Source organism: Anas acuta, chromosome 1 (genome assembly GCF_963932015.1).
Source record: "Anas acuta chromosome 1, bAnaAcu1.1, whole genome shotgun sequence".
Taxonomy (NCBI): domain Eukaryota; kingdom Metazoa; phylum Chordata; class Aves; order Anseriformes; family Anatidae; genus Anas; species Anas acuta.
The window spans coordinates 2,231,327-2,257,301 of NC_088979.1; the positions used below are offsets into that span (position 1 = coordinate 2,231,327).

The window sequence follows — 25,975 nt, forward strand, 5'->3', positions numbered from 1 at the left end:
AATCCTGAGCATGGTGTAGGCAGAGCAAAACACTCATCAAAACACTCATTTTTTCCCCAAACTGCTACCACGTGCACCTCCTGTGCCGGGACCCCCAGAGCTTGCAGGTGAGGTCCTGGGGACCTCTCCGCGGTGCACGCTTGGGAGAGCAGGGGAAGACCAAGATGGAAAAGGATGGAAAAAATAAATAATTGTTGGGTTGGAAAGGGCACAGTTAGAGGAGGAGGAGACGTCAGCAGGCTGCAACCCCTAAATCCATGCCCGACCCTTTTCCTCTGCTCCCCTGCTGCTTCCATCAGCTGGGATGGGAACCCCCCGTTGCGCAAAGCGTCCCCCTGAGCAGGCTCTGGGACGCAATCACCTTTGATATAAATATCCCAGAAACAGATTTTTTTCTTCCTTTCCCTTAGAAGTGTTTTCCCTTACGGCCACTCCGCTCCCCGCTGCCAAATGGGGATTTACTGGTGCCCAGTTAGCTGTGGCCCGGGGCGCACAGGGCTGGATTTCTGCTCTCGTTTGCTTAAGGTTTCCAAGGAAAAGATTTTATTTTCGCTGCACCCTGCGTGCGTGCGTGTGTGTGCGCATCGCTCCCGGGGCGGACGATTTCCAGACCTCCTGCTTCAGAGGAAGATGGGGGTGGAGGAAGGCTGGCTTGCCCAGGAGAAGAAGGGGGGGGGACTCAGTGCTAAGTGATTAGGCTTTTTTTGGGGTTGACCCCTTTGGGATCAAGCATCCCAAAGCTTCCCCAACCCCTCGGGGGTCTCAGGGCCATAGGGGAACCCCCAAACCTGCACCCTGGGGGCACCTTGGGGTACCCTGGGGGTACCCCGATGCTTGCAGCCGGCCGCATCCCCATAGGGGCACCCCTACTAAGAAGGGGCTGGCAGCTTTCGGGCGCAGCCTTCCTCCTCCTCCTCCTCCTCCTCTTCTTCTTCTTCCTCCTCCTGCCGCTGTCCGGGGCGGAGCTCGCCCGCCCCCAGCCCCCGCCCCGCTCCCGGGAGCGGGCGGCGGAGCCGAGCCGAGCCGCGCCGGGCTGCGGGGACAGGGACAGGGACAGGGACAAGACGGTGCCACCTCCCTCCTGCCGACCCTGCGCTGTCCCCAGCCCCCGCGCTGCAAGGGGACAGCGGGGGGGCATCGCTGGCAGGGGCCGTGTCCCCCCCCATCCCACCCCACCTTGGCGACACGGAGGATTTCCCAGTGGCAGCAGGTAAAGGGTTGGACTGGTTGGACTGGGGAGGTGTTGGGGAGGATTGGGGGGCTTTTTGTATCCCCCCCCTCAAGCCTTGGGACCGGCCCCGGGGGTGCAGGGTGTGCCCGGGGGGGTGATGCTGAGCCTGGAGGGGTGTTGGGGTTTGGCCAATGCACAGCTTTTGACACCCAAAAGGTGCTGCGGGGTTGGCAAAAGGCATTTTTTTCCCCCCAAAATGCGCTTCCTTACCCTCTGCGCTCCCCCCCCCCCAAAAAAAAAAAAAAAAAAAAGTAAATAAATATTTACCTCACCTGGCTGGGAGCATCCCAAGCAAAGTTGGGAGTCGATGGGAGCTGTCGTGCGGTGGGGGACGTGGGTGGGCACCCACCTGGGATGGGTGCCCGGGTGCCCCCTCGGCTCCTCGGGAGCCCCCCAGCTTCCAGGGTGTGGATCCAGCTACCCCCCTGGTATCCTTTAGGCCATACTTGTTTTACAGGTAACTCTTCATTTTTATCCACCTCTCACAAAATAATGCCACCCGCCGCGTCCCACAGCCCTGGGGCTTCACTCCGGGCTTGTCCGGTGCCGTAAAATCCTGAGAAAGCAAAATCCCCAACGGGTTTAATGACAGCTCGCCTGGAAAAGGGGAGAGGGAAAAAAAAATCCCGTCCCTGTTTTATGGAAGCTCTCTCTCGCTAGTCCTGAGTGTTCGCTGCCTAGAAAACTGGGCGTTGAGGAGTCGCAGTGGAAATGTGAGCTCGCCTCTGGAAAAGGTCTGTTGTAGCAATTCCCGGTGTGGAAGCTGCTAAATTTCGCCCTGGCCAGATGGAAATGGGGATTCTTCAGCCAGAAAGAAAACAACAAAAAGCATTTTTTTTTTTTTAAAGGTTTCTTCTAACTCGCAAGGATTTGTTTTTTTTGGGGGGTGGGCTTGCACAGCCACTATTATTACTTGTAATTGTGTGGTCTTGTGGTTGATTTTGGGGCTGGGGAGGGATAACTGGTACATGAGCATAGCAACGCTGCATGTGAAATTAAAAAATAATAATAATTACGGTTCTCTTTGCTGGCTCTTTGTCCCCGTGTGAAGGAAAAGGAGTGCTCGCTCGGTGAGCCCCCTCCCAGGGCTTTTTGTGTTAGGAAGTTACGCGGGGCACGGGGAACCCCACCACGCCGGGTGGATTCTGCCTTCTCCTCCGGGAAATTCAAAGCATTGCTTGTTAGCGAGCAAAAGTAGCACCAGGGCTGCTTCTTAAAGAGCTTTTTTTTTGGGTTTGGATCCTGCACTGAATGCCATCTACCTGCTCTCCCTCTCCTAAATTGCCAGCTTGCTCCTGGCAGGTGTGGCTGGGGCAAAGCTGGAGTCAGCGGGCTCCTTGCCTTGCGATTCACCCGGCACCTCCACATTCGTGGGCTGTCAGATTGCTGCGGGAAGCAGTCCGTCAATGCCTCGTACACCCTTTGTCCACATGGTGCATCCTTAAAAGTTGCTATTTTAACCTGTATTCCCCTCGCCGAGACCTGAAGCGTCTCCAAGCCGATATTCGGCGGCACCCGGCTGCTCCGTGATGCACCAGGTACGGCTTCGGCAGCAAAAATAAGCTCTGCTTCGAGGCAGAGTTAATTTTGGAGTGGGTGTCTCTGTCAAGCTGTACTTTTTTTTTTTTTTTTCTCTATTAAATAAGCATGTTCTGCACGTTACGCTCCTCCCTGCAATGAATTCTCCACTTGAAGGCGAAGCATGACTGATGTTTGTCTTGTGCCTCGACAACAAGCAAAGAAAATGAGTTCGGCTCCGATCAATTTAGTCGGTGTCGGGCTGTAGATTCAGAAGCTGCTGACGGGGAATTAATGATAAAAGGTTGAGTTTTTAGCAAGGCAACAAATCGCTGTTATGAGCCAGGAAGGTTGTAGCGAGATACTGAGACATCTGCGGGGCCGGGGGGTGTTTCTTGCACCTTTATCCAGAAAGTGCTGGGTAAATTTCATCGTAGATAACTGCATGAAGATTATTGTAGTGTTTCACTCTGCCCAGTGCAAAAATCAGTATATTTTGGGTGCTTTTGTGGTTGTTTTAAGTGTGCATTACAATAAAATTATATTTTAAGTTGAGGTCAAGGTCTTGGCAGGGAACAGCTCCTTCCCCCTTCTTGTTTGCTTCGAGGTGTTTCGGTGCTCGCAGGTGGTGGAAGTCAGACCTGGGTGCCCTTTTAAAAGACGCACCTGCAGGGAATATTGTCCTTTAGCTGGCTTTTAAGTCTTTCTGAGGGCGAAGATAAAAGGAGATGGTTGCACTTTGAAATACTCATGGCATTGCTGCGGTGCAGCTGCGGGCTTGTGCGTCGTGGCTTGGGTTTAGCCAACGCGAAGAGTTTTGGGGTTGGACGTGGATGGGTGTTTAGGACTCCTGCAAACACGGGGTGTAGCAGCACGCTTTCCCTGGGGGGTGATGCTGCTTTGAAACCCCTTTTCCATGAGAAAATATCCCCAAAGGGTTGTGCTCCTGCCCAAAAGTGCTGTAACGAGATGCTTTGCACCTTTTAGCTTGTAGGGAGATGAAGTTGATGGGATCCACCTGGCCACCACTTGGCTGCTGCCATAAAGAGGCTGAACCAGGTGGGAATTAAAACCTCAAGGAGACCAAATGGGGCTGGGGGAGGTTCTGGTTCTGCTGGTGGCATCACAACTCCGCTGGTGCTGCATGAGGAGATTGGGGCTGGTTTGGGCTCTGCGATGCCAACCATGGCGCTTCCAGGGTGAGCAGTGCCTCGTGGCTTCTCCTTGTGCCTTTGTCACTCAGGATTGAGGTCCCAGGGTGTCACCCAGGGCTGTAGCTCCCCGGGGACACCGCACAGAGCTGGGCATGGAGCTGAGCAGTGCCTGCTGCTCAGAAGAGGGCAGTGTGACACCAGCGAGCTGCTGCTGTCCCCCAGCCCTGCGCGGAGGTGCCCCCTTTTCACCCACCCAGGGCTCTGTGAGGGTCCTCAGGGTGCGATTCCCAGTCCCCATGTGGGATCCCAGTGCCCCATTCCCCTTCCTTCCTTCCCCTACAAATCATTTCCCTTCCAGCTATGCTCTGTGCACGGCAGGGCGCTGACGGTGTTTACCAGACCTTTGCAGGCATATTCCGTGCATGATGCGGGGAAAAGGGATTTAAAGGATTGTTTATAGCCGTTGCTTTTGCTTGCCAGCCCGTCTATAAACAGTGATTAGGTGCAGCGACTTTAATGCATGGCTCTGCTTTCAAAAAAAAAAAAAAAGAAAAAGCTGCAGGCTGGCAGCTTTTTGGCTTTGCTGCTTTTTCCTCTGTAGCTAACTGCCGAGTTCTCCCCACTTCCTCCAAAAATACCCACAGATACTGGCAGGACAACTGCCTGAACGCTTGCTTAAATAGCCTCTCGTTGCTCAATAACCCCCCGAAAGCCTTATTTTTGTACGTAATTAAATATTTGTGTAACGCCTCTGCCAAGAGAGGGGTTCAAGGTACGGCGTGTTCCCCCGAAGGGTGTTCAAACAAGGACCTTCTTGGGTGGCAATGGGAAATCTTCCCGTGCTTGGGTCTATCACGCCACACGGCGTGTTTGCACATACTGAATCCATTACCCGTCTTGATTGAGCTCTGTCTCTTTTTGCCTGTCTGGCCTTTGGGCAGGATCAGCTTGATGAGAAATGTTCCTCTTGCGAATGTGTTTTTGGCGCTGGTTTTTGTGGCTCTTGCGCCAGGTATTGCTGAAATGGGCTCTTTTTTAAAAGAAATTTTCTTTCCTTCTTCCCACGGATGAAGGGTGGGATGGGGGTAGGAGAGAGGCAAGCCGTGCCTCGCCCCAGATGATGCACAAATCTGGGCACTAGCTCCATCCCCTATCTGTGTGCAGTCCTGCTGGTGGCGAATCTCTTCCTGGGAAATAGCTCGTGCTGGTTTTGATGTAATTCCTGAGCCATGACAAAATCAAATCCTCCTGCTCTCCAACCACTGCGTCCTCCGTGCTGCTCGGAGCCGGGTTCTCAGCAAAGCCTCGTGCGGTGCTCGGGGTCTGAGCTGCTGCATCCTGGAGGAGTTGGATGTGATGGACTGTAAGTTTGTGTTTTTGTTTCCAGGAATGCTTAAAAGAGCCTCTTTCGCTTTCAGTTTTACCATGTGGTGCTGTGTTCACGCAGCTTTTATCTTCCAGCTTTGCCTTTAAAGCAAGTTTGCCTTTTCAAATGTTTAAATCCTTGTTTCTCTCTTTTAAATCCCTGCAGTTTCTGTTAGCCATTGTAACTTGTACAATCTCTTTTATAAGATAGCCACTCCATGGGTTTCCCTTCCCCCATGGCGAAATGAAGTGAAACTTTCCTCCCCCAGCCTGAGGTCAGATGCATGGTGCCGAAATGTTCTGTCTGGGTGCTGGTTTTTAGCTGTGCTGAGCTTTGGGCTCACACACGCACAGGTTGCTCAGGGAAAGCATCTTGCTTCTGATTGAAATAGCACAAGGTGAGAACCAGTGTTTCCTTTAACAGGTATTTTGGATGTGGCATTAAAAAAGGCGTAATAGACTGGTGTGGTGGATGTTTGGTGTCTGAGTGTTTGAGCTGCTCTAATAGACTGGATCTTGAGCCACTTGCCTTGTATCGATGAACCTCTTGTGTTGACAGTCACCTCATCATAAATTGTATTTCCTCAGTCTCAAATCAAGTCATTGGTCAAGTCAGGATTACATTAGAAAAATACAAGATTAAATTTTTTGGAGCGGGAGTCAGCGAGAGAAATACGGTTACTGGTTGGGACGCGGTGCCCAAAGGCTGTGGGCCATCAGGGTGATGCACCGAGGGCTGAGCGAGGCTGTTGGGAAGCTGAGGGGATCCTGGAGCACTCCCTGAAAGAGCTCGGAGGGGATTTGGGGCTGTGTCTGGGCTCGCTGTCCTGCAGTGAGGGTGGAAGCGTGGTGTTAAGGGGCAGGCTTGGCCCTTTTGAGGTGCCCCGTGTGTGTCACCAGTGCCCAAACCCTGCCCAAACGCCCTGGCTTTGGGATGGATACCAAGGGCTTAGGCTTGTTTACAAGGATTTTCCACGGTGAAGTCTCGCTGTGATACTTGGGCGGATTTTGTTTGTTTTTCTTTTTTTTTAACAAGGGGTAATTAATGCTTTCCTTGGGATTAAAATATTTCCTGCGTGTCTCAGCTGTTGGTGTCGGAAGGACTCATCCAACCCTTTGACCTCTGGCTCTTTGGAGACAAGGAAGGCTCTGTGGGGGAGGCAAGGAGTGTACAAAACCTGTTTCTCTCTTACCCGACTGCTTTCTTGGAGGCAAAAGCCCAGGGTAGAAGAGTTTCTTGAGGCTTTCAAGTCGGCGATGCATTCACCTGATGGAGCAGTGATTGCGTTTGCAGGTAGGGTGGGAATTGTGGTGTCACTCTGCCTGCTCGTTATCCATGCATCTCCTCGATGAGACCTTAAACAGCTGCTCAAACCTCCTCTGGAGTTTTTTTGGGTTGGGATTTCTCCGTCCGTGGCTTGGAGCTGTGTGCTGTAACAAGGGCTGAGCGCTCCTTGTAAACCATGTGGGGGTTTGGGGTTGTCGGGAGCCCTGCGATTCATCGAGCGGAGAGGTGAGGTGAGACCTGGCTTCTCAAAACTGCTATTTTTAGCCCTGTTCCTGTTAACATGCAAATTGTGTTTAGCGCAAAGGATTGCTCTGCGCTTGCCACGCTGAACTTGAAAGCCTGGTTCTCCAGCTTCTATAGAGGTATCGAAAAGCTTACCAAAAATATGTATTTAAAAATATGTATTTAACATTTTCCCCGCGTTCACAATCCTGTGGACTCCTGAAATGCTCGAGATGTGCTCTGTAAATGCACGGGGGAGGGTGGCTCCATGTTTTGGGGTGAGTTACCCCCTGCTTGGGCTTTGGCGTTAACTTGGAAAGCTGCTGGTGTCTGGCAGCCTGCGAGCTTTTTGCAGTTCTGCTTCCTTTCTACTGCTTTTCCTCCCGCCCCGAGCCTGGAGACAGCATCAGCGTTAAAACAAAGCGGCTAAAACTCAACCTTAGCTCTGAATGAATCACTGATGCAGAGCGCTTGCCGTCTTCATTAAAAGCCTGATTTAAAGTGCAAGGTTTACAGCTTGGCTGGAGATGCTTCCCTTTATCACGAGCGTTTCCTAACCCGCCCCCTCTGCATGAGGATGTTTCTTGTTTGCATCCCGGGGCTCTTGCTCTGCGAGCTGTACGTTAAAGGAATGCGGTGTGCTCGTGGGCAAGCCAGCTGTGTATGTTAAAATGTTAATGCGGTGGGAGGAAAGCGTGCTCTGGTGTCTCTTAAGCTGTCAGGGAAGTCTCTGTGCCTCGCAAGGTCACGCTGCTGCACAGACGTGTGTTGCTGAAACAAACTGTGCAGGGCCTCCGTGCGCAGTTTTGTTTTGCAAAGAGGAATAAATCTGCTTGTATAGTGATAGCAAGGGAGCTGCTGTCCCTGAAAACGCGGGCAGGAGGGGTGGAGTTGAAGGCCAGCACCCAAGGAAGCATCCGTCCTTGTGGCTGCACCTATCAGCCCTGCAACGTGCTGGGGTTTCAGCTCTGGTCCTGGCCTTGCACAGGGTGACTGGTTGGGTGAAGCTGTAAAAGCTGCCATCATTATAGGCATTTTAACTTCTATTTCTGAGTTCGTGTGGTTGCAATTGATTTAATGAGCTCAAAACTGGAGCTGGAAGGGGGTCTTTGCAAGAGGGTCTTTGGCTTTTGTGCAAACCCTTCCTGAAAGCCCTCCCTGGGGAGGTGAGCATCTCTCCTGCTGTCACAGGAGCGTTGCTGGAGGCAGGAACCTGCTGGACTTCCTTGATGTTATCAGTGGGGTCAACACAGCAAATTAGGAGATATTTCTGCTCAGCAAGAGCGGTCAGGCCTTGCGACGGGTTGCCCAGGGAGGTGGGGGAGTCCCCGTCCCTGGGGGTGTTCAAGGAGAGGTTGGACGTGGTGCTTGGGGACAGGGCTTGGTGGGGACATTGATGGTAAGGGATGGTTGGACCAGGTGATCTTGGAGGGCTTTTCTAGCCTTAATAATTCTGGGATTGTAACACCTAGCTTGTCAGCCCTTTAAAATAACCCTTCCAGAGCTCCTTGCATATGGCTGCTAGGCTTTAGCATCTACCAACCTTTTTTCCTTCTGCTTTTTAGTGGAAAGTCCTTAAGTGAAGCAAGCTGGAAGCTGCGAGCAGTCTGTAACCAGGTGGATGTATCTGGCAGCCCAAACTTCATCAACTCCTTTTAGCCTGGAAAATTGCTCTCCCTTTTTAAATCAGAGGGTGCTGGGGAGAAGGTGAGCGGTGCCACCAGGGTGGGAGGCAGTGCTGCAGATGCCACCACGTCTGCTGGCACCTGTGGCATTTGGGGACATGCTTAGTGCTTGGTTAGGGGCTGGCCAAGATTGGTATTTTTGGGCAGTGAAGAGCACAAGGAAGCAGTGAAACGGCCAGTTTTATAGGCAGGAGAACATGGAAGGAGCTAACACTCATGCCTGCTGTGGCTCGATGGGGATTGACCCCACAGAGGCTGATGGAGCGGAGAGGGGATCCCAGCAAAGGGCAGGAGCAGAGCACCCTGCTGGCATCTAGGGGAAGCAGGAGCCTTTCTGTGCCTCTTTTATCCCTAGGGAAGATGAAATTACATGGCCTCCAGCTAGGATCTGCCAGAGCTTTTGGAGAAATGCACCCACCTAGGTATCCAGATAAAGCCTGAGCATACCCATTTCTTTCCCCTGGAAGAAGAACGTGGGGAGGAAGCTCTTGAAAACAAAGCTGCTTGCTCCACTTTTGGGTTCGATCTTGAATGCAAGGTTGATTCCTACAGGTTTTGGGTTTCCAGCCCTCCAAACCCATTTGGTTTGCTCTTGTCCTGGGTCATAATGCAACTCTAGCTCCACCAAAAGTTGCTGATTGGAAATATGCCCCAACTTCTGGGGGGCTGTTGCAAAAACTTGCCTGCTGCAACGCATCTCACAGGCTGGGAAAGCTTTTGTGCATGCTGATCTCAAGCTGCATGGCTGAAAAATGATGCTGGGAAGCTTTAATGATGCTGGTGACCTGCCCCCTCTGTCAACTGGTGTGGGGTGGTAAATGCCTGAGCTGGAGAACGGGCTGTGCTGTGCTGGGAGGGAGTGGGAGGAGTGGACAGAGGTCGGCTGGATAATAACAAGGCTGGGTTTGAGCCGGTGACCTGAAGGTAAAGGCTCCTGCTGGCCTGAAAACCCCTCGTGGCTTTATCTCGATGTGCTAAATGCCGTTGTGTTGCAGTGGGAATGTGATTAGTTAGCAGGAATGGAGCCTGGCAGCTTGACTGCGAAGCTGTAACCTGAAGTCCTGCCTTGTAGGGATGTGAAGAGTTACAGATCCCCTTCGAAGAGCAGAACGAGCTTAGACCAGGGGGTCCTTTACTTCTAAAAGCGTCAGCTTATGATGCTAAAAACCCTTATATCACAACAGTCCTTAAATCCAAGCTTCTGGGGCAATAATCTGGTAGTGGTGAGTGCTGTATTAGAGCCACGGGACCATTGCTTAAGTTCTTGTGGCTTCTTCCCTCCAGGCATAAGGAAAATATTGTCTTTTTTCCTTATTTCCCTGACATTTGCAGCTCAGCTGAGGGTTCCTTGGAGAGATGAATCTGGACTGCTGGCTTAAGGGCTGGTGGCTGTCCTGCTCCTCTCCTTGTGGTTTGGATGTTGATGACTTTGCTGCGGAGCTTGGGGGTACCTTGGGGTGAGGAGGTCATGAACTTGGGGAAAACTGTCAAAAAAACAACGTGTCCGCTTGCATTTCTGCAGCTTCCCTCCATGGGCATTACGTGCTGCTCTCTATCTCTGCTGATATTTGCAGTGGCGATAAGAGGCTCGGCAACAAGTGTGCTCTGCAGCAGATAAAACTTGCTGTGCGCAAGAGCTGTTCCAGCCGGGAGCTTATCGGCCCTATTAAAACTTTACGGATCAGCCAGGCTCGGGAGAGGTGGGTGTTTCGGGTCCTTTAGGAGAAATGCTCAATGAGGAATTGCACTGAAGTACTGCTGCTCTGTAAGTCCTGCTGAAATGTGCTTTATTTTTTTTTTTTAAAGGCAGGGAATAATCTGGGGAATGAGGCTTGTGAAGTGGCCAAGGGTTTGGCTTGCCTGCAGCCAGCTGGTTACAGCCCTGCAGGTTTGTGCCTGTAAGGAGCTGGCTGCTGATAGAGGAAGGTGGTAGCTGGTCACAGTGTGGGCTTGAATTAAATCGAGGGATCCTCCTCCTCCTCCTCCTGCATCTTGCTGGGCTGCTCTGTGCTTGGAGAAAGAGCTCCTGGTGCTTTTGTGTGACTTGAATGCCAGTGCAGAGAGGACAAATCTTCCGATTTGACTTGATGCTCTTTTAGGGCACCTGCAGGGGTGGTGAAAACCTGGGCTGAAAGGGTACAGTGGTGTGGATGGAGACCAGGAATTGCCTGGTTCCCACCTTGATTTAGAAGTGCTTAATTCCCATGTGCTGCCCAGATGTACCGAGATGAGTGGAGAGGCTGTAGTCTGAGCACGGGCAGGTCTTGTCCTGATTTGGGCAGCTGACTCCATCTGTACGCAAACTTCTCCATTCTCTTGGGATTTGCAACTTGTGGCCTTCTCCAGAGGGTGGATGCCCGTGGTTTCTCTCTAAAAATATGAATTAATTCTGGGCTAAACTCCTGAGGAGGGAGGTGTGATATCTGCTGTACAGGGGAGTGGTGCAATCAGCTGTTCAGAAATATCCTTTTTCCCTTTTGGCACAAAGAAATGAGGCCTTTCATCTCCATCCTCCCCAAAACTCCTTCCCTGGGAGGGATGGAGCCTGGAGGTTGGAACCAGATAGCACGAGTACTTCTGCCACCAGAAATATTTGGCTTTCTATGAAGCCGTGCTCCAGGATTTTGGGTGCTTGCTCAAGGAATGTCAGCCCTGGCGGTGCTGCAGATAGTCTGAGCTGCTGGAGGAGATGGCATTCAGACAAAACCAGGAGCAAACACTTGTTGCTGTTACACACAAGGTCAGCGTGACCGTCGGCTTCCCAAATCGGGCGGTTGGGTTCAGTGTTTCAGCAAACACTTGCTGCTGCTCAGCTGTGTAATCAGCTAACAGGATTTAACACAGCGTCTACTGTTTCTAACTCAGTGTTGTGTTAGCAACGTAATCAAAAAAAAAAAAAAAAAGGCCAGAGTTAAAATAAGTGGAAATGTGAGTTCCTGGGGCTATCCAAGTCCAGTACCAGATAGAGAAACCATCTGCTTTCTACCAGGATTAATGCACTAACAGTTACATCAGAACTGACTCGAAATGTTATAAAGCTGGGGATAAAGAACATCTATTGGCACTTATTACATCTCAAAGACCTTGTGCTTAAGGCGGCATCTCCTGTGAAATTTCTCTTGCTTAAATGGAGCAGACGGAACATGCAAATGGCATTTTGCGTTGAGGGAAGGTGGTTGTGGAGCCTGGGGTTAGGTCTAGAAGGAAAAGAAGATAAGTGGTGATAGGAGGCAGCAAACAGCTTAATGTCCAGGTTGTGTACCGTCACCCTCAAACCTTCCACGTGCTGGCATCAGATTTGGATCTCAGCACAACTTTGTGTTCATGTGGTGGTCTTTATTCTCTATTTTTTTTTCCCTCCAGCACCTTATAAAGCTCCAGAAGATAACTACTTAAAGGCTTATGGAGTTTACTGGAGAGGAAAGCCCTTGTCTGAGGGCTGCTGTTTCTGGAGAATACCCAAGTGCTTGACCAAAAATCAGGACTTTACACCCTCCTTGCACATGGCTCAGCTCTGCCACTGCTAACTTTAGCTGCCTGCCCTTAAACACATCGCTGTGGTTCAGCTTTGCCTGAAGCTGATGTGCTGTTCTGCTCCCAAACTCACCTTTTTTTAATTTATTTTTTTTTGGGGTGACAGTTCCCATATGTTTGGTTGCAAAGGGTTGGCTTTTTTTTTTTTTCTGGAAGGAAAGGTATGAGATAAATATTGCCTCAAACACTTGTGGCTGTCAGTTCTACCGAGCCAGCTCTTTTACAGGGGTGTGAGTAAAACCCTGTTATGTCTCATGCACCATCAAGTTTAATGCCTGCTAAATGGCAGAGCTGTTGAGGGGAAGCACTGGGCTGAGGCAATGTAGCCGGTATTAAAAAATAAATACGGCTGCAAGTGGCTGAGCTTCCAAATAAATCGTGCTGTGGATGCTTGGTGAGTGGATACGAGATGTCTGGATTCTCCCCAAGGCTTGCTGCCAGGTGGGAGACTTGGAAAAGCAGCAACTACCTGCACGTGGGGAAAATGTTGTGTCCCAGTGGTAATAAATCCTTTCCTTGCCATGAAACACGAGGGCTTGATTTAAATCATTTTCCTGTTCTAGCATTTAAAGCAGCTACAGAGTTGGATCCTCTAGCCTCTTTTAATGTTGTAAATGATGGCCAAATAGGGTTTGTCATTTCCTTCTGTGGAACCGTAAAATATGTGGGGGTTTATAGGGCTGAAAGATCTCAGTGCCGTAGTGGCATGGGTTTTGTGCCATCCTGCAGCTCTCGGGCGCTGGAGGCCTGCTCGAGTTGTTGTCTTTTGCTAATACCTGCTTAAGAAATTTTATTTTCTGGAAGTTATTTTGCAAAACAGCAGAATTTGCTGGGCAGGATGAGCAGGACTTGTCTGAATGCACATCTACACAAAAATGGCTTGGTCTTGATTTTATTTTTTTCCCTTCACCACCTGAAAAAAAAAAAAAAAAAAATACAACTTTCTGCTCTGCAGTTCCAGCACAGATGGTACAGGCAGCATGAAAACTAATATCCTACTGCTTCAGTCCAGCATCTCCTTCAGGAAAAACCTTGCTGTGTGACGAGGACACTGAAAGCACTGGCATGGCATCTCTTGTGGGAAGCAGTGGAGATGAGCTGGGGACAGAGTGAAGTGCAAACAACGTGCTTCAGGCTCTTTGCTGCAAACACAGAGCCCTGTGGGCTTGGGCAGAAATCTTAGGACTGTTGGGACTAAAAAACATTGATGGTCTTGCTTCTGCAGGTGAAAGTCCTTCATCCTTCATGCCTGAGCTTGGGTTTTCTCCCCTTCCAGGGGAGATGATGCCTGCTTTGCATGAGTAGTACAACGAAGTGTTGGGGATTACTGCTGTGGGTGTTAATGTATTTATTCCCTGGGTGGGTTAAAATCCCTTCGATGGGATTTTCTTAAGCTTAAAACACGGTGACCCTCAATGCTAATCTTCCTGTGGAAAGAAGGGGAATGTTTTTGGGATGTTTTTACTTCCATGGTGTTATTCTATAAGGTTAGCTCTACTGCAGTCCTGTGGTTGTATCAGTCTCTGACCTTCCCAAAGATTGCCTGATGCTCCTTGTGTGGTTTCATCAACCTACGTGAGAGCTGGGGACAGGGAACGTGCTCCTTTCTTCCTACCAACGCTATCCTGTGGCCAATTATTTTCTATTACAGATGACCGAAGAATGGTGTAAACTGGGAACGGGGCTTTGTGGGATGTTATGAGTAAATAGTTGTCCTGAGACTCATGGCAAATGTTTGCTTTGACCTTCCTGAGATCACTGGGAGCAGTTCTGTCCTTGGGTAGCTGGTGGTCTGGAAGCTTTTCTTCTCCCTTGGCCTCAAGAGGGATGTTTGCTCAGAGGAACTGGAGAACTCTGAGTCCTTCCTACCCAGCAAGATGAAGGCATCTGAAAGTGATTATCCAGGGAGAAGAGGCATTGGGTCTTGTGTGTGCCATCTGCCTCCTGTTTCAGCCTGGGAGAGCTGAAGCAGAGTCATTCATCCTGCATTTTAACGTGAGAAAGGCTTGGATACGTGTCCTTGGATGCTGTGATGTTGTAACGAAGCCTGGGGTTGGGGCTGCGGTGATGAAGGGAGGATGCCTGAAGCATTGGGTGATGACTGGGGCTCATTTGTCTGCTCTATGCAGACAAATTCTCAGTGGATTTGGTCAAGGAGAAAAATGTCAGCTGAGGACACAGCACTCCTTCAGGATGGGTGGTGGGGCAGTATGAGGATGTGAAGACTTGGATACCATAGAAAGGCAGGTAGATATGTAAGTTTTTCCCTCCTTGTGTTATCCTCTCACAAATCCAGCTTCCCTGGTGCTGATCTTGGGCTGACTGTACTTTGTGACTGCTCTGGAGAAGAGTTTGGTGTCAAAAATGAGTTGTTTAATGTCAGGTGCCTGCTTCCAAGTACACTTACCACCAGCTCTGGCCATCCCCTGAGATGGAAGGGATGCCAGAAAACCTGGTGTGAGCCACGTTTTTCTCTGATAATTGTTTTTTGGGGAATCACTGTGTTTTTCCTCAATATTTGACACTTTAATGCTTGGTGTTAAAAACCTGTACAAGCCACCTGCAGGAGTATTTCTGCACCAAATTTCCATGCTCACCCAGAGATGTGGCACAAGAAGCTGTTGAGCTGTCGCATGTCAAGGAAATTCTCATTCCTGGAAAATGCCTCCCTTAGGTGGGCTGCTTGGTCCGTTCCTGCTGTGACGCTGGTGGTTTGAGCTGATGAACTTAACTTTTTGGATGCCTGCTCTAACAAATGGAAATACAGCCCCAGTGATGTGTTCTGAGTATCTTAAGGTGGCCAGAGTGAGGGAGCTTGCTGGGTGGGCAGCACTTCAGATACACCACTGGTATAGGTAGGAAAATGCCACCCAAAATTACACGCACCCTGGTTTTTCTGTTGGGGGTGAGATGCTCAAAACCAAATCTACCTGAGCTTCTACTGTTAAGCTTGTGGTGAAACTGGGATTAAAAGCCTTATTCTTCAATCCCTGTCCCCAAATGCTTTGTGTGCACCCTGTAGGTCTGTATTCCTCTTGCAATGGGCAAAATCTGCCATGGAGAGCTTGAAGGTGGTGGCTCCAGGCCACAGGAGGACTGGGACGGCATCAGCAAGGAGCAAGGTGACTTGGTGGAGATTCAACTTGGTGATGGGCTGGGATAGATGGGGCATGCACGAAGGTGATGTAACGTGCCCGAAGGATGGGATTTCTGGGGGAGTGGTGAGAGCAGAGATGAGAGAGGGTGCAGAAAGTGCTGTGTTGGAGGCTGGGCTCTGTGCCTGGCTCCCAAGATGAGGAGCTAGGCTTTGCTCTGGTGTTTTAAGCTCAGCATAATGGCATTCTTCCACGTGAGCAGTGATGCAGAGCCACTGGGGGGCTATAGGGATTAGAAAAGAGAACCTGCAACAATTCTCCTCCTCCTTCACCTTTCCTTCCTAATGATCTTTGTCTAGTGTGTAGCCAAATGATGAGCACTTGTGATTTCTGCCCAGCGATGGATGGTAGCTCAACACCACAACTCCTTGCAGCGTTGGATGTGAGCTGCCAAAAAATAACTGGGAGCTCTGTAGGGGCTGGCGCTTGGAGAAGGGCTCTGGAGTCTTCATCCCAAACGTGCCCATGGGCTGAGTTTGTGGAGCATCTCTGGAGCCAGTGGGGTGTGAAGGTGGTAATGGGAAAACCTTCCTGCTGCTGTGGCAGTGACACGGGGCTGCTTTGTTTTTTGAAAAAAAGTGAATATTGTTTTAATTAGGACAGAGTTTGAGGCTGCTCCATGCCCTTGCCAACCTTGTCAAGCCCAATTTTTGCTTAGTGGGGTTGACAAATTGGCGAGCCTCCCATGGCACAGCACAAGCTAACGGGCAGGTGGGGCTGCTGAGGTAGTATTCAGTCCCAAAAATACTTGGTCTAAATCTGCTCTGAGATGTCATCTTCCAAAAGGTTTCCCCGTAACCTGAGTTTTTGCTGGAAAGCCAGTGACTGTGAGGGACAGCGGTGTGGTCTGTGCGCTGTTAGGCGTGGGGAGCTTTGTGTGTTACTCAAACCTTACTCAAACTTGTGGCTTTCTGGCAATATAGGAACTTGCATTGCTGGTGCGGCAAGAGCTTGACCTTTAATGAGATTGGCCGCCCCTTGCGGTGTGAGGCAGGATGCTTTGCTTCTGCCAACCCCTGCTGAGCAAGTATTTTGGTGCCCATATTTAGGTGCGCGTTCCTGTGAGCACTTGATGAGTAGCTGCAGAGGAACTTCCAGTCTCTTCTGTAAAATGCAGCTGTGGTGGCTTAGTGGCCATTACACGTGAAGGGGAGAGCAAGGCAAGCTGCTTCCTGGAAATTTTTCTTGCTAGGTGCAGCAGTGGTGCTTATTCAGGGTCATTTGGGACCCGTCTGGAGGCTGCCACTGAGTCGGTACGCAGCATGGCTTGGGCACGTGGGTCCGAAACTGCTCCTGACGTGGCACGGGATGCCCATCAGCTGGTGGCTTCAGAGCTCCACGTGGTGCCCAGACATGTGCAGGCTGCCCAGGTCATCATTCAGGCCTTGTTCCTTCTTGTTTTCCCTTGATCCTACAGCACTTGGAGAAGGGCTTCAGGAGATGCTGGTGAGCGTGCTGGTTTTGCTGACCCTGTTCCTGCCTGCTGGCTGCAGCAGTGACAGTGTTGAGCTGCATCCAAGCTGTCACTCAGGGCAACGACTACAGCAAGTCACTGGCCTCCTGGTGCTGGTTTTGGCAATGAGGGAAGCTTGGTTTGGCTGCCTCTATTTTTAAAGCTCAATTGGATTTGTCACCCAAGAGCCCGATCGCTCGTAATTATAACGTCAAAGAAAATCACACCTCTTATTTCCTGCCTGCGTACCTGCTTTCTTGCAGTTTACCTTTCTCTGCCCCTCCTGTTTGCTGATGTTTGCATGCATCCTCTGCTTCAAAGGCTGTGGTGTTTCAGTTTTATAGTCCTTTTTTAATTTTTTTTTTTTGTGGGGCATGAAGGTCAACGCTGCCGTGGCTTTTGCCAGCTGTCCTGTCCTGGGTACTCCCTGTGCGCTGTAGCGCTCCTAGGAAGGTTTTAATTTTTCTTAGAAGTAGTTAAAATTTAAACATGAAATGAAACGCAGAGGTGGGAGCTTTATGTGTGGGAGTTTTTAGTGATGGACCTCGCTTGTGAACCTTCAGTGTAGCAAAAAGGGCTTCAGCAATGCTCCCTCCTGCTTTTTCCCTGGCAGTGTTTACGTTTTCCTCTCTAGCCCATTGGCAGTGACTGTAAAACTCCCATTTATTGACACTGTGCATAGCACTGAGCTTGCTGCATCGATCTGGGCGCTTAAATAGCACAAAGATTTTTAGCTTGCATCTGGACCGGAATAAACCCTCAGCAAACCCGGGTGCTAATTTTGGCACCGCGCACCCCTCTGCTCCCTGCGCAGGGCAGCAAAGTCACAGGTACTTAGCAGAGCGACCTCGGAGGAATCTTTATCTGGGTGGAAACAGATGGAGTTTGACTTGGTGTCAATCAGCAGCCTGGAATAACTTAATTTCAATGCAGAGGAAGCGGAAAGGTGCAGCGCTGCCACAGCCTGGATGCTGACAAGGAGGAATTTAAGCTTGGAGAGCGGTGCCTGGTGTGCACGCTGATTATTTCCACGCTCCAGAAGCTTGGCCACCAGGAAGGAGGAAACTGCACTTGTCTCTTTGCACAGGTCTCTGCTTGGGAAGGTGTTAAGTGGGGCATTGTAAAGCATCCTCTTGATTGCAGCCTGGTGGCAGATCCCATAGCTGAAGGATTCTCTTGGAGAAGGGATGCCCCGCTAGAGTGGGGTGAGGACCTAACGGGTAAGAGCTTCGAGTCCTTTTCTTCCCCCTGTAGCTCTTGATGGTCACCTCCAGCACTAGGCCAGCTGTGTAGTTGGGAATGAGCACAGAAATGGAGCAAATTTCATGTGGTTTACCTGCTTTTTTTTCTTTTTCCTTTTTTTTTCCCCCCAAATAGTTTGGTGCTCTCCTTGCTGGCAGGCCTTTTGGACGGGGTCCTGCTGGGGTGCTCAGCTAGCTGTGAGCAGTCTCCTCTAATTTCCCTTCTCTCCTAAAAACTATGTGCCAGGATGAAGGTGCACCATGCTTTGGGCCATGGATAGTTGCAAGCCATCCTCTTGGCTCTGCCATGGACCCAAAAAAGCTGCCTGGTGCTGCAGACCAAAGAGCCTTCCAAAGGCAGTTTCTACATTAGCTTTTTATTCTCTGGGGAGAGATGCAGGACCCTGGGAGTGCTGTGGGTCTCCTGGTATGTTCAGGTTTCTGTAGCTCCAGGACTACATAGGCTGCTACTTAAATCTTTGAAGAGCTGCTGTGGTCATTCCACAAACCTTTGGAAAGGCTGAATGTGGTTTCAGGATGGCTCCCCTGATTTGTCGGGTAAAGTTGTTCACCAGCTCTGTTTTAGTGGCTTGCTGAGGCCACCAGCTATGTTTATAGGGCTAGTTAACAGCTATGCAATGACCCGTCATCCCCCAAAAATGGAAAACCAAACTGTGGAACTACCATAATGCTTGGCAGGGAAGGAGACAGCAAGTTGCAGCTGTCCTTTTTGCTAGCAAAGACTTCTCTGAAGGCATTGGATTGAATGTTTGTCCTGGTATCTTCAGCCTCTGGTGTCACTTATATGCCAGAAAAAAAAAAGCTTCAAAACTTGCCTGCCTTGAGCCTGTTGCCAAAGCTCTTATTTATCAGCTGCTTTTACTGAGCTGGGGATGGGATTGTTTCCTTAGCCATCCCTGCTCTCCCTTAAATGGGGCGTAAATATCTCAATCAAGAGCTTTTTGGGGTGTCCAGGGGAATCTGATAGAGTAATGATACTGCAGTACAGCTTTCAGCAGCACACATGGATGCTCCTGTCTGTGCCTGGCTTGTTGGCCAGGTCAAAAGCTAGAGGAGGTGGAATAAAGGCAAGACTTGACCATTGCTACAACACACAGCTCTCTTAAATGCCCCTTAATACGTTGCAACTAACTTATTAACCCCCCTGTCTCTTGCCTCAGCGAGTTTGGGCCTCTCCTAAGCAATAATTAAACTTTAACCTCAGCAGCCCTTGCTAATGTTTGCCTTTTGCTTTGGAGGAAGGAAATGTGATCCTAATTGTTAGATCAAACAGCATCTGCACTTCCATTGGAAAAGTAAATTTGTAGTGGGCTTAATGAAACCTAGAAAGATGTACTGGATGGGGACAGAAAATGGACAAAATTATAATTATAAAAATTATGCATTTTAAAAACTTTTGTCTCCTGGAGTTACTGCAAGACTTCCTCTTGTGCTTAACAGGGATTTTTTTTTTTATCCTGCAAGCTTTCAGACAAGAAGATGGCCTTGGAAAGCAGATGTCAGGGCTGAATTGCATGCTTCTTCCCTTAGCGTTTGGGTTGAAAGCGTTCCTTAGAGACCAGCGCCTGCCTCTGTGGAGATGCTGATGAAAAGCTACCGATCAGGGGAAAAAAAAATGTTAAAAATTTCAGAAATTTGACTGTTTCTCAAACATTGTGTCTCAAACTTGAGACCTGTGGAGTGCTTGTGTGTGTATGGGAAGCTGGTTGCTATAGCAGAACTCCAAAGGTCTTCCAGAAGGCACCTGTGCTGCAGAACTCCTGGAGGGGTGGGTTTTGGAGAACCACGTCCCTGTTGTGCAGTGCAGGACTATTTTATAACCCATCTGCTTGTTGGTAACTGGGGTGAGATCTGGATGTAAACCCCAGGACTTAAAAGAGCAGCTTAATATCAAGCCATGTGGGAGATCTGAAGACCTTTTTCAAAGGTGAGTGGTTTTGTTGATCCCCAAAGGTAAGAGGAGCAAACCCAGGTGTGCCAGAGCACCTTCCTCCTGTCCTGATGCACATGAAACACCACGGACAGCTGGATGGCAGCCACTGGTTTAAGAGAAAATGGAAGGAAATCAGGCAAAGGGACGTGGAAGCAGATTTTTTGGTCCTGGGTCCTGGCTGAGTGCTGTTTGGTCTCCGAGGACCAGTGAGTAGCACAGCAAAACAGGGATTACCTAGGGGGGAAATCTAGGAGGATGTGATAATGTGGCTGATAACTGGCTGAGGAAAGAAGTAGACTGAAAGGGAATACGATTGTTGTCTACCAGCCTTGTGTACTTCCAGTTTTAGGTTGAAATCTTCAAAAACTTGGGAAAACAGGAGGAAGAAATTGATCTTGGCTTAGGGAAGATGATTTAAGCTTACCATCAGGATCTTTTTCATTTGTTTCTTTCTTTCCATTGGTAGTCCTGTGCTGGGGCAGGGCTGTAGGATGATGGTGGAGGTCTTGGGATCCATTTGGACAAGGCTTTGTGCAAGGCTGACAAATCCCCTATACAGAGGTGGGAATCAAGTTGGGTGACGTCTCAAGGGTCTTCCAGGCACTGTGCTTCAGACTTCTCCCTCTCCTGGATGCTGCCAGGACAACCTACATAAAATCACTCAGCTTGTCCCTTGCCTGTGTCCTGTCCTCTGCTTGATGGAAAGCTCATTTCCAGAGCATCTATAGGAACTTGTAGGATCTCGCAGAGGAAGGAGTGGTGTCTGACCTGATATTGTAGCGGTAGTGTGGAATAATGCAGAGGGATTTGTAGGAAAAAGGTTAAAGATAGCGGGACATGTGAATGATTAGCAGATGTGTCTAGTTTCCTTTGGGAAGAGGTGCAAAACCGTGATGTTTTTAGCACTAAAAAAAGCAGATGGGGGAAAGAAATTGACCTTAAATGCTCCAAGAACCTCCAAGCATGCAACTGCTTTGCTTCTGCCAGTCATCAGGGAACCTGATTTCTTTAATAATCAGCTAAAGGTGTTAGTTTAGATAGGGATAACATAATTCAGTTGTGTGCCATGACCTGTACTTTGTGGGGCCAGGAAGGATCTTGCATAGTGAGCTCCTGGAGGCTGGGGTGACAGAAGGCTGAGATCCAACAGTGGGTTGTTACTGGTGAAGGACAGGGTGGCTTTGGTGGGATTAGCACTAAATGCTGTGCACAAAAAAGTGCTTTGAGGCTTCAAACCTTTCTTGAACATCTCCTGTTTGAAGGAGAAGGTATGCTAAGGCTTTTGAGACAGTGTTGGCAAAAAAAAAAATATGGTTATTGCACGATTGTTGTGTGCTAATAGGATTTAATTCTTGCAAAGCTTTTGATGAGAAATAAAACTACCTCAAAGGACCCACAGGTATTTTGGGAAGGCTTAAGTGGAATAAAATTCAGCTGTGATCATGTTACAGCGGGGAGACTTGGAATTAACTGAGGGGGGAAGCAATGATTTTTACCATTGCTAAATGGAATGTGCACGGCCACATTTCTCCCTCTTATGCAAGCATCCTCAGGGGGCCTTCCCTGCTGGAAAGAGGGAGATGATGCCATCAACTCTGCTCAATGAAAGGGGAAAAAGGGAAATGTCTGCATCTGAGAGCTGTGTTGGGTCTGTAGGCTTGCCCATAAAAGCTGGAAAGCCTGCAGGTGCCCTGGAAACCTGGGCTGGATTTGACTTTGTGACCTGTGGGTGAGCTGCTGCATTTTTCTGCCACTTTCTTGTGCCGTGAGGACTTGTGGGAGCTCTCAAGCAGTGTAATAAATGTGTGGTCCTGCTGTCCTTTGGCCTGTTTTACTGGGGGAGGTGGAATAAGGAGTCGACCTCAGCCTTGGTGAATTTGGGGGGAAGGGGAATGTGGAAGGCTTCCTTCCTGGGGAAAAGGGCTGGTAACACCACCTGGAAAAATCAAACAAAGCTGCTTCTCTTCCCTTCTGGCTCAGAGCAGGCAGGCAACATCAAGGTGGTGCTAAGCCTTCCCAAAGCACATTGGGTTTTCCTTTTGTTTTTCTTTTTTTTTTTTTTGTTTGAGAGGTGGGGTTTGGGGATTGGTTTATATGGCTTTTGGTTAAATCTCTCAAACAATGTTGTTTCCTCTTCCTTGGAGCAATTGTTCCCTGTGCAGCTGACTCTTTTCATTCCTCTTCCTCTCCATCGTGGGAAGCGCTCTGATGATGATGTATGGGCTCAGCTTCAGTCTCTGGTTTGCTTTTCTTGACCCTGCTCAGGTCCCTCTTATTCCTGTGTAATTTTTGTCTGGATCCCCATCACAGGGTCCATGAAGCCTGGTCTTTTTGTGGTCAGCCTGTTCTTAAAGCCTTTCAGATACACTCATTTTGGGGGAAACCCTTGTGATCTGTAGTCTTTAAATTTTTATTTTCAACTTAACTTTTATTTTTGCTTCTGCAATGCCTGAGGATCCCTTGGTTCCTCCTCTCAGGCCTTGCATCCTCTCTTCTTGGACCACACCAAGGTGTGCTCAGAGGAGGAGAGGACAAACTAGGCAGTGGGTCTTGATCACCTATTTGCCACGTGGCTAAATGGAGGTGGATGCCTACCTCTTCGGTGCAGGGGAAGAAGAATATACTGGAGATGGTGTTCATCTCAGACCAGACAGGATTTTGTGAATAATTTCATGATACACTAAAGCCATGAGAATCCTTATTTCGGAGGTATCTCAATCCCCTGTACCATCCACTATACCAAAGCTAGTAGACTTGCCTTGAATATTACTCATAAGACCAGATTTGTTCTCCACGAGCATTTCCAAAGACAAGCTGTCATAAATCAAGCCTTGACAGAGCAGCATGAGGGAAGATGCTCATCAATTCACTAAGCCTTCACCATGGGTGCAATAGGTTGGAGCTGAGCAATTTGTGGAGTGCCGTATGCAGAAATGATAAGCCCTTGGATGCTGCAGGCTTAAGGACATAAGTAACCACCTGATTATGCAGTTACTTAAGTTTGACCTACTTCTCTTTTTGAAAATGTTCTCTAGACTCCGTGGCAGAGCAGATAAATGCTGAAAAGACCTGGCAATTCTTATCAGAAGAGCTTCCTGCAGGGAGCTGTTGGTGATTTATGCTGGGGAGGAAGAGGAAAAGTGGCTGGTGTGAACGTTTCATGATAGGCTTTGTGTTGCTTAGCTCATGGAGAGAGCTAGGAAAGGCAGCAGCAAACTCGTGGGCTTTGCCCACTCCTGTTAGGTGGAAATCACGTGCTCTAATTAAACAACAGCAGTTCTTGATAATGTTTTTAAGGGATTATATCACGCTGTAGTGGGACGGGGCATGCAGCCAGAGCACATTCATCCTGTTGATAAGGCCAACGCCCACTGTAAACACTGTTATTAACAGCCTGAGCCTGTGTGAGATGCTCTAATGGAAAGCTGTAATTTGAGAATAGGCAAGAAGCTCGGAGAAAACCCTTGGTGGATATTTAAAACCTTGCCTACAAAACTTGTTCCCTTGGGCAATGATGACCGGTACCTTCTTGCATAGAGTATGTCATTATTTTTTTTATGGACAGACGTGATCCTAACCCTTTCAGCTTCAACTTGTATGTGATGAAATGATGTAGTTGGGTTTCAATGGCTCTATTGGTATCCAAGGTCTGTCCTGGGATTCTGGGGTGGTGCTGGTCTGTCCTTTGTGCTTAGATTTTTGGATCAGGATCTCTTGACCTTGTGCAATCCTCCTAGCTTGCTTTCTGCTCTCATTCCTCAGTTTGCAGAGCAGCAATAAAATGCTACAGCTACGAGACACGTTCTGGCAAGTTGATGTATAAACACTTTTTTTTTTCTGGCAAATGGGAGCCTTGACGTTGGAATTTAGGAGGAAAAAGAAACTGAAAAGCAAAAGCATGTCTGCACTTCCCTGCTTAAAAATAAATTCCTCGTGTAGAGGAGGAGAGGGTGTTGTCTCCCTGGAGTACAAAGCTGATGAGCATCTGAAAACTTTCCACTTGGCATAACTGGATATGAAGTTATCTGGTGGCGTGGGATGGAAACTCAGATGGCTGCTGTCCATCCTGTGGCTGAAATGCTTCAGCAGTGACTCTTCCCCTCCACAGAGCAGGGAAGGTGCATGGAGGTGATTTAGTTCAGCTCCGCTGCAGAAACTTGTCTTCATGGGATTCATCATAGCCATAATGATGGCTTTGGATAGAAGCTTCTCTTGGAAAGCTCAATTTTGTGTTGACTTGAACTGGGGGCTTTCTGCAGCGGAGGCTTGCGTAGCTGGGTTGTTCTGCAGGAGTGTGATGCTCTAAGGAAAACATTTCATACAGTAATGTGGGGAATGAGGCCAATTTGTTTTCTGGAATTTGTTTGTATCTAGCTTGGATCTGACAACAGATTTCCATTCCAGAACATGTGAGGTCTGTAGTAGAGCTGTAACAAATAATCAGCCAAATCTGAGAATTTAACACCTTATTCTGCGTCTAGTAGTGTCCAGTGGGTAGATCTGAAATCCAGAAATTGCTCCCCAGCAGATGTCTTGCCCACAGAAATATTGGCCTAAATCTGCAGTAGCTGTAGGAATACTGATGAGAAATCTAACACTTGCTCAGGCCAAGGTAGATTTTTCTTTTTATTTGCCTAATTGGCCGTGGGTACTACGATGTGCCAGATGACTGCCTTCCCACACATGCCGGAATGGAGACCGGTGTTTTAAAGGCCTGAAATTGGTGCAGATTCTCACTTTGGCTTCTCCTCTGGACTGTTCATTATTCCTCTTGTTCTTCCTCTTTATTTAATCTATGCTGCTCTTTAAAAACAAACAAAAACCCCAAACCTTTTCCTGGCCTTATCGAGGCATATGGAGATTAGGAATTGCAGGCGATCCTCTGAAATTATTGCCTGAGAATTGCTTGGAAATGTTTGCTGACTTGGCAGATAAGTCCCTGCAACAGCGCAGTCTAAGCTGTAGTTTAGCATCTGTCCTTGCCCTACCACAGTCACTGAGGCTATACCTGCATCTGCAGTGGTCAAAAGCCAGATGTATTTTTAGACAGTGTTTAAATAGATATCGTCAAAACTGTTTAATGCTGTCTCATGGGGACAAGAGTGATTGCACAGAGGACTGTTCTCTTGTACGGAGAGCTCATTTGGGCATTGCGGTAACGCAGAGGGCATGCTGGTGCAGTTCCTGTCACTTCACCCCGGAGATGCTGAGCAACGCAGTTAGCTCAGGTTGTGTACGTGGTATTGGGAGGACTGAGTTTATCTAGGCTCTTCTGATCTCTTCTGTAAACCAAAAAATAAAAAATAAATCACAAAGTGAGGAGCTATTAGGAGATAAACGAATTCACCATTTCCTGCATAAACTTCACAAAACCCCGGGGAGGTTGAGGCCGGGGGCACCCCTGGGTGAGCTGCTCCAGTAGGGCCACCCTGAGCACCACGTCCAACCTCTCCTTGAACACCCCCAGGGACGGGGACTCCCCCACCTCCCTGGGCAACCCGTCCCAAGGCCTGAGCGCTCTTGCTGAGCAGAAATGTCTCCTCATTGCCAACCTGAGCCTCCCCTGGCACAACTCGAGGCCGTTCCCTCTGCTCCTGGCCCTGGTTCCCTGTGAGCAGAGGCCGCTCCCAGCTCCCCACCCCTTCCTTTCAGGCAGTTGCAGAGAGCAATAAGCTCTGCCCTGAGCCTCCTCTTCTCCAGCCCAAACCCCCCCAGGTCCCTCAGCCGCTCCTCACAGGACTTGTGTCCCAGGCCGTTCCCCAGCTTCGGAGCCTTTCTCTGGATGTGCTCCAGGGCCTCAATGCGGGCCTCAATGCCCTTTTACTGAAGGGCCCCAAACTTAATACAGTACACAGAAATAGCATAATGCAGCGTGTTTTCCCTTTAACAGAGGTCCAAACACCAAAATGTTGACCTGGCGCCCACCAAGCTATAGAAGCTGGGGCTCAGAATGCTTCTTGGATGATTTGTTCTGGGAGGTGGGCTGAGATACCCCCTTCCCTCCTATGGGGAGGTGATAATTTATTTTCTGTGATATCCTTTGCTGGAGGGCAGAAGTTTAGAGAGAAGTCCTGCAGAGACCACCTCAGGTACTTTTCCATACAGCTCTGCTTGGGTGCAAGTCTATCCAGAAGCATCAAATAAGTCTCCAAGACAGGCTCCTGTGTAATCTGCA

General features: G+C 49.1%; 1 protein-coding gene across 3 annotated transcripts in view; it reads left to right on the forward strand.

The window, feature by feature from the left end:
• The first annotated feature begins 962 nt into the window (after positions 1-962).
• The window catches only part of GDPD5 (glycerophosphodiester phosphodiesterase domain containing 5), a 156,009-nt gene continuing 130,996 nt past the window's right edge, over positions 963-25,975 (forward strand). Inside the window, exon 1 of one of the 3 annotated variants that reach the window (XM_068691458.1) lies at positions 963-1,210. The gene's annotated coding sequence lies outside the window, so the exon portion shown is untranslated. Of the gene's footprint in view, positions 1,211-5,137; positions 5,267-25,975 lie in introns of those variants that run through there. The other 2 variants (XM_068691706.1, XM_068691536.1) reach the window with 2 other exon arrangements.